Genomic DNA, 6,299 nt, shown 5'->3' with positions numbered 1-6,299 from the left:
TCCCAAGTAGCTGGGACCACAGGTGCCTGCCACAACGCCCAGCTATTTTTTGGTTGCAGCCATCATTGTTTGGCAGGCCTGGGCTGGATTCGAACCCACCACCTTAGGTGTATGTGGCTGGCGCCTTAGCCGCTTGAGCCACAAGCGCTGAGCCTAATTTTTCTATTTTTAGTAGACATGGGGTCTCATTCTTGCTCAGGATAGTCTCCCAACACCTGAGCCCAAGTGATTCTTCTGCCTTGGCTTCCCAGAGTGCTAGGATGACAGGCATGAGCCGCTGCCCCGGGCCAACAACTGTCTTCTCCATAGCCACTGCAAGTGAATACAGGTTTTTTTTTAAACTTGGCTAATGCTTCTACTGACCCTGATGATTTCAAAGGGCTGTTATGAAGATTAATAAAACAAAAACAAGACATTAAAATACTTTGAAAATGAAAAGAGGAGGACTGTACAAATAGAAATTGCTTTGTAATCATAATTACAACAATTCCTATGGAAACCTATGCACACAGGGTGGCTGTGGTTTTTAGGGAAGCACAAAGGCTGCTCATCTATTTAAAAGGCAAAACTTAAGGCTGTCGCCTTGATTTTCTGTTGTCTCCCTTTCTACACCAATTGCCTTGTGATCACAAGATGAAACACCTGGCCGGGCTGGTGGCTCACACCTGTAATCCTAGCACTCTGGGAGGCCGAGGCGGGTGGATTGCTTGAGCTCACAGGTTAGAGACCAGCCTGAGGCAGAGCGAGATCCCTGTCTCTAAAAGGAGCCAGATGTTATGGCAGATTATAGTCCCAGATACTCAGGAGGCTGAGGGAAGAGACTCACTTAAGCCCAAGAGTGTGAGGTTGCTGTGAGCTGTGACACCACAGCACTCTACGGAGGTGGACAAAATGATACTCTGTCTCCAAAAAAAAAAAAAAAAAAAACCTAAGCTGAAACTTGGACTTTTGCACTGATTTTTACAGAACAGAGTGATTAAGAGCCAGAATGCCCAGGTTGCTCAACTTCCTTGTTTCCCCTGACAAATTACAGAACCTCCCTGCCTTCATTTCCTCATTGTAAGGATTAAATGATTAAGTGCAATATATGTGAAACAGCCTTGAAAACAGTGCCTGGTACAAAGCAAGCAATCATTATCAAAGTTACAGTAATCTACTGTGCTTCCTGGTACAGGGCACATCAGAGCTCCTGGGAGCTAATCTTGATGGCTGGTGTTCAGTGTACATATAAAATACCATGCGGAGAACAGAGGAATAGGAAAGGGCTGGTAAAACGGGCAGAAGGGAGGAGCGGTGAATGAAGGCCCTTGAGAGTGAGGGCAAAAACACTTGGAGAGTAGGCAGGAAAGTTTGTGTGCTGTAAGGGAGGTTTAGTAGTCATGACTCAAGTGAACGTGAGAGACAGGTGCAGAGGAAAGCCTCCTCTCCTTATTCTAGGCCTTCATCTTTTTAAACGAGTGAAACTGAGAAAAACATGGTTCTCTGGGGACAGGGAGAGCCAGGCTTCAGCACTAACGCCAGAAAAAAAAGGAGTGAACCTGAGCAGTTCTGTTTCCAACAGGCCCTGAGGAGCCAAAGGAGGATGACAGTGATCTCAGTCATTCCCCACCTTCTGGGAAAGGCGGGACCATCCCTCCTTTCAATCCCTAAGTGCGTCATTTCCCCTAAGGCATTTTTTTCCCTACTGGAAATGACTGGGACAAAATTAGGCAATGCTGAATGGGTTACTTCAGTCAGAAGTGGCCTGAAGGAATAGCTGTGTCCCCCAAAGGGGAAGATGGCAATGAAGGGAGCAGATTCCGGCGGGTAGCTCACACCTGTAATCCTAACACTCTGGGAAGCCAAGGAGGGTGGATCCCTTGAGCTCAGGAGTTCAAGATCATCCTGAGCAAGAGCAAGACCCTGCCTCTACTAAAAATAGAAAAACTGAGGCAAGAGGATCACTTGAGCCCAAGAGTTGGAGGTTACTGTGAGCTATGATGACACCATGCCACTCTGGTCAAAGCGACAGCTTGACACTGTCTCAAAAAAAAAAAAAAAAAAAAGAGTGACTCACTAACCAACACTATTGTTCCTCAAAGGACTTTGGGTGAAAGGCCACGAAAACAAGTTGCCCAGAAAGATACTACTCCTGGGAATTTTTGAGATGCCTGTGACTGGTAGCTTACCTAGATGGCTCAGGGGTCCCGCCTGAAGTCACAGTCGCCCAGAATAAGCCAGAGCATTCTCTTGGAAGAATTCAGGAATGTTGTTTCCAATGCAAATGAAGATTGAATTATAGAAATAGTGCTGGAGTGTGTTCAAGCACTCCCTCTGTGTCCTTTGAGTCATCTGGAAATGGTTAACAAACAGGTTGCACACCTGCGCTGATTACCCTTGAAGGGGATTTCCACACAAACCTCATACTATAAATCTTCCTCTTCTCTTACCAAAGCAATTGAGTTCCATCTTCTAGATGAAATGTACCTTGGAGTCCAAATTTCCAAAATCTGATTCTCAGCTTCCTAAGTTAGAACAGCAAGTGCTGCTGACACAAAGAAACAAGGAGCCAAGCAACTTTTATGCATTTTTAAAAAGTCTATTTTAAATTAAAAGGAACAGATGTTTCAAAAAGCCACACATTTGTGGATTTGGCGAACAAACTTCTAAGCTGCATTTCATTTCTGTTCCCATAAAAGTCAGCCAGACACTTGCAACTGACTCACTCTCTCTGGGCCACAGTGTGGGCCAGTCTTTTGACTACAGAATTAGAATCCAGAAAGCAAATGAATCCAGGGTGTTTGGGTGGAAAGCAGGTATTAAGAGCCATCTAAAACAATTTCCCCTCCCCCTTTAACTTAGTAGTATTGAAATCCACACAGCAAACTGCGCAAGGCTAGTGGAACAAAGAGAATGAGCAAACAGCTAGCACCTGGCGATGGCACCACCATGCAATTCTAAGGGCCCTGAGTAAGCAGCTGTTTTTGTATAATCCCTTTTAGGAGTATTGGTTGAATATGCAAATACATGTAGGTTATTTGCTACAATTCAAGGCCTCACCCCCAAGGCAAACCCATTACCTCCGGTGAACTTGTGGCCTTGCTGGGAAGGGAGGGACAAGAAACCGAGCCTCTGTCCACCAGACATAAATGACTCAAGTGCTTCTCGAATTTAAAGTACATTATGTGCTGCTTTTCTTGTTGTCTTTGAGTAAAAGGAACATCTTCAGACACAATGGTTTTTGTTGTATCCCACTTAACCATGTTTTGTGAATACCAGCAAGGCTTTGATCAACGTAAGAGATGGAATGGTACTTGGCTTTCAAAGACTTTTAAACTCTTGCTTGGGTTGTTTAATTTTTTTATGGCAAATCAAAAATACATTATTTACTCTAGCCAGGGAAACAGAGTGAGACTCTGTCCCTAAATAAATAAATAATTTATAACTGAATAAAATCAACCAATTTTTTTGTGTTTACTTTCTAATAGGAATGAGACTTTCAGGTCTATTAAGAGCTTACACATCATCAATTCTTTTTTTTTGTTTTTTTTTTTTTTAAAGAGCTAGGGTCTTGGCTGGGAAACATGGCTCATGTCTGCAATCCTGGCACTCTGGGAGGCCAAGGCAGGAGGATTGCTTGAGCTCCTGAGTTTGAGATCAGCCTAAGCAAGTGAGACTCTGTCTCTACTAAAAATAGAAAACATTAGACAGGTGTTGTGGTGGGCACCTGTAGCCTTAGCTACTTGGGAGGCTGAGGCAGGAGGATCACTGTAGTCTAGGAATTTGAGGTTGCATCCTAGCCTTCCAGCCTGAGCAACAGAGACTGTCTCAAAAAGAAAGAGATGGGGTCTTGGTTTGTTACCCAGGCTAGAGTGCAGTGGCCTGATCATAGATCACTGTAGCCTTGAACTCATGGGCTAATTAAGCAATTCTCCCACTTTAGCCTCCCAAGTAGCTAGGACTACATGTGTGTAGCTAATTTAAAAATTTTTCAGGGCTCGGCATCTGTGGCTCAAGTGGCTAAGGCGCCAGCCATGTACACCCAAGGTGGTGGGTTTGAATCCAGCCCGGGCCTGCCAAACAACGATGGCTGCAACCAAAAAATTGCCAGGCGTTGTGGTGGGTGCCTGTGGTCCCAGCTACTTGGGAGGCTGAGGCAGGAGACTCGCTTGAGCCCAGGAGTGGGAGGTTGCTGTGAGCTGAGATGCCATGGCACTCTACCCAGGGGGACAGCTTGAGGCTCCTGTCTCAAAAAAAAAAAAAAAAGAAGAAGAAAAAAAAATTTTCAGTAGAGATAGGGTCTTGCTGTATTGCCCAAGCTGCTCTTAAATGCCTGGCCTCAAGTGATCATCCCATCTTGGCCTCTGAAAGTGCTGGGATTATAGGAGTAAGCCACTATGCTTGGTCTAAATAATAAAAGGTTTTTTAAAAGACAGTCTCACTTTGTTGCCCTCAGAGTGCTATGATGTCACAGCTCACAGTAACCTCCAGCTCTTGGCCTTAGGCGATTCTCTTGCCTCAGCCTCCCAAGTAGCTGGGACTACAGGCGCTCACCCACAATGCCTAGCTGTTTGTGTTGCAGTTTGGCTGGGGCTGGGTTCCAACCCACCACCCTCAGTTTACTGGGCCAGCACCCTACTCACTGAGCCACAGGAGCTGCCCTAAATCAATTGTTTTTCTTTTAAAGGTCTAAAACCTATTTACTCAGTAAATCCCACTGTATATTCTAGATTGTACTTTTAGTAACAAGGTAGTAAAAAGCCGATACACCTTTTGTTTCCCTATGTTCAGATTTTTTTTTTTAGAGGCAGTCTCTCACTTTATCACCCTCTTGGTAGAGTGTCCTGGTGTCAGAGCTCACAGCCACCTCCAACTCCTGGGCTTAGGCGTTTCTCCTGCCTCAGCCTCCGAGTAGCTGGGACTACAGGCACCCACTACAATGCCCAGCTATTTTTTGTTGCTATTTGGCCAGGGCCAGGTTCAAACCTGCCACCCTAGGTATATGGGGCTGGTGCCCTACCCACTAAGCCACAGGTGCTGCCCTATGTTCAGATTTTTAGTAATAACATTCCTTTTAATGAAAATAAATTAGAAAATGTCAACATTTTTAAGGTAGGAAAGTTAGAAAACTTTCAATTATTTCATACTAAATTTTGTGTATTTGTGCTTTATATAATGTTGTCTCAAGTAGGCTACCTAGGGGTTTGTTTCTTTGAGTCTCAAACTGTTGTCCTGAGTAGAGTGCTGTGCTGTTCTAGGCTCACAGCAACCTCCAGCTCTTGGGCTCAAGCAATCTTCCTGCTTCAGTTTTTTCTATTCTTAGTAGAGACAAGGGGGAGAGTCTTGCTCAGGCTTGTCTTGAACTTGTGAGCTCAAGCAATCCACCTGCCCTGGTCTCCCAGAGTACTAGGATTATAGGCATGAGCCACTGTGCTTGGCCTTTAAGGGTTTATTTTTAATAAACTCAGTAATTTTAATTTTAATAAACTCAGTAATGTATGCTTTGTCATCCTAGCTCATAGCAACTTCAAATTCTTGGGCTCAAGTAATCCTCCTGCCTCAGCCTCTGGGGTAGCTGGGACTACAGGCGCCTGCCGCAATGCTCAGCCAGTTTTTTTCTATTTTTAGTAGAGATAGGATCTCACTCTCGCTCAGGCTATTCACCCACCTTCGCTTCCCAGAGTGTTAAGATTACAGTCATGAGCCATGGAGCCCAGCCTAATTCAGCTTTAAAAAATAATTTTTTTTTTTTTTTTTTTTTGCAGTTTTTGGCTGGGGCTGTTTGAATCTGCCACCTCCGGCATATGGGACCGGCGCCCTACCCTTACAGGCACTGCCCCGCTTTTTAAAATTTCTTTAGTAAAATGTTCTTTTTCACTTACCAAAAGCCCAACAGAGTATCTACTGTAAAACAAGAGCACATATGCTAAGAGAGCATTTAAAAAATGTTTTCCTTTCTGGAGGAGCGCAATGTTGTAAAATTCTTATGTACTTAGTCGTTGATGAATTTTAATTTATTTTTAATTTAAATTTAAAAATTGGGGCTATACTAACATTTATTGCAGTACTAAGAAATCTAAGGTTAGTTAAAAACTTTTGTCAGGGGGTGGCGCCTGTGGCTCAAAGGAGGACACTGGCCCCAGATGCCAGAGGTGGCGAGTTCAAACCCAGCCCTGGCCAAAAACCACAAAAAACCCCACTTTTGTCAGGTTGCTTATGACATGGCAGAAATCTAAATCATCTTTTTTTTTTTTTGAGACAGAGCCTCAAGCTGTCCCCCTGGGTAGAGTGCCGTGGCATTACAGCTCACAGCAACCTCC

Source organism: Otolemur garnettii, unplaced genomic scaffold, assembly GCF_000181295.1.
Source record: "Otolemur garnettii isolate 467f Iridium unplaced genomic scaffold, OtoGar3 scaffold00094, whole genome shotgun sequence".
Classification (NCBI taxonomy): Eukaryota; Metazoa; Chordata; class Mammalia; order Primates; family Galagidae; genus Otolemur; species Otolemur garnettii.
Note: the sequence above shows the minus strand (reverse complement) of the source record.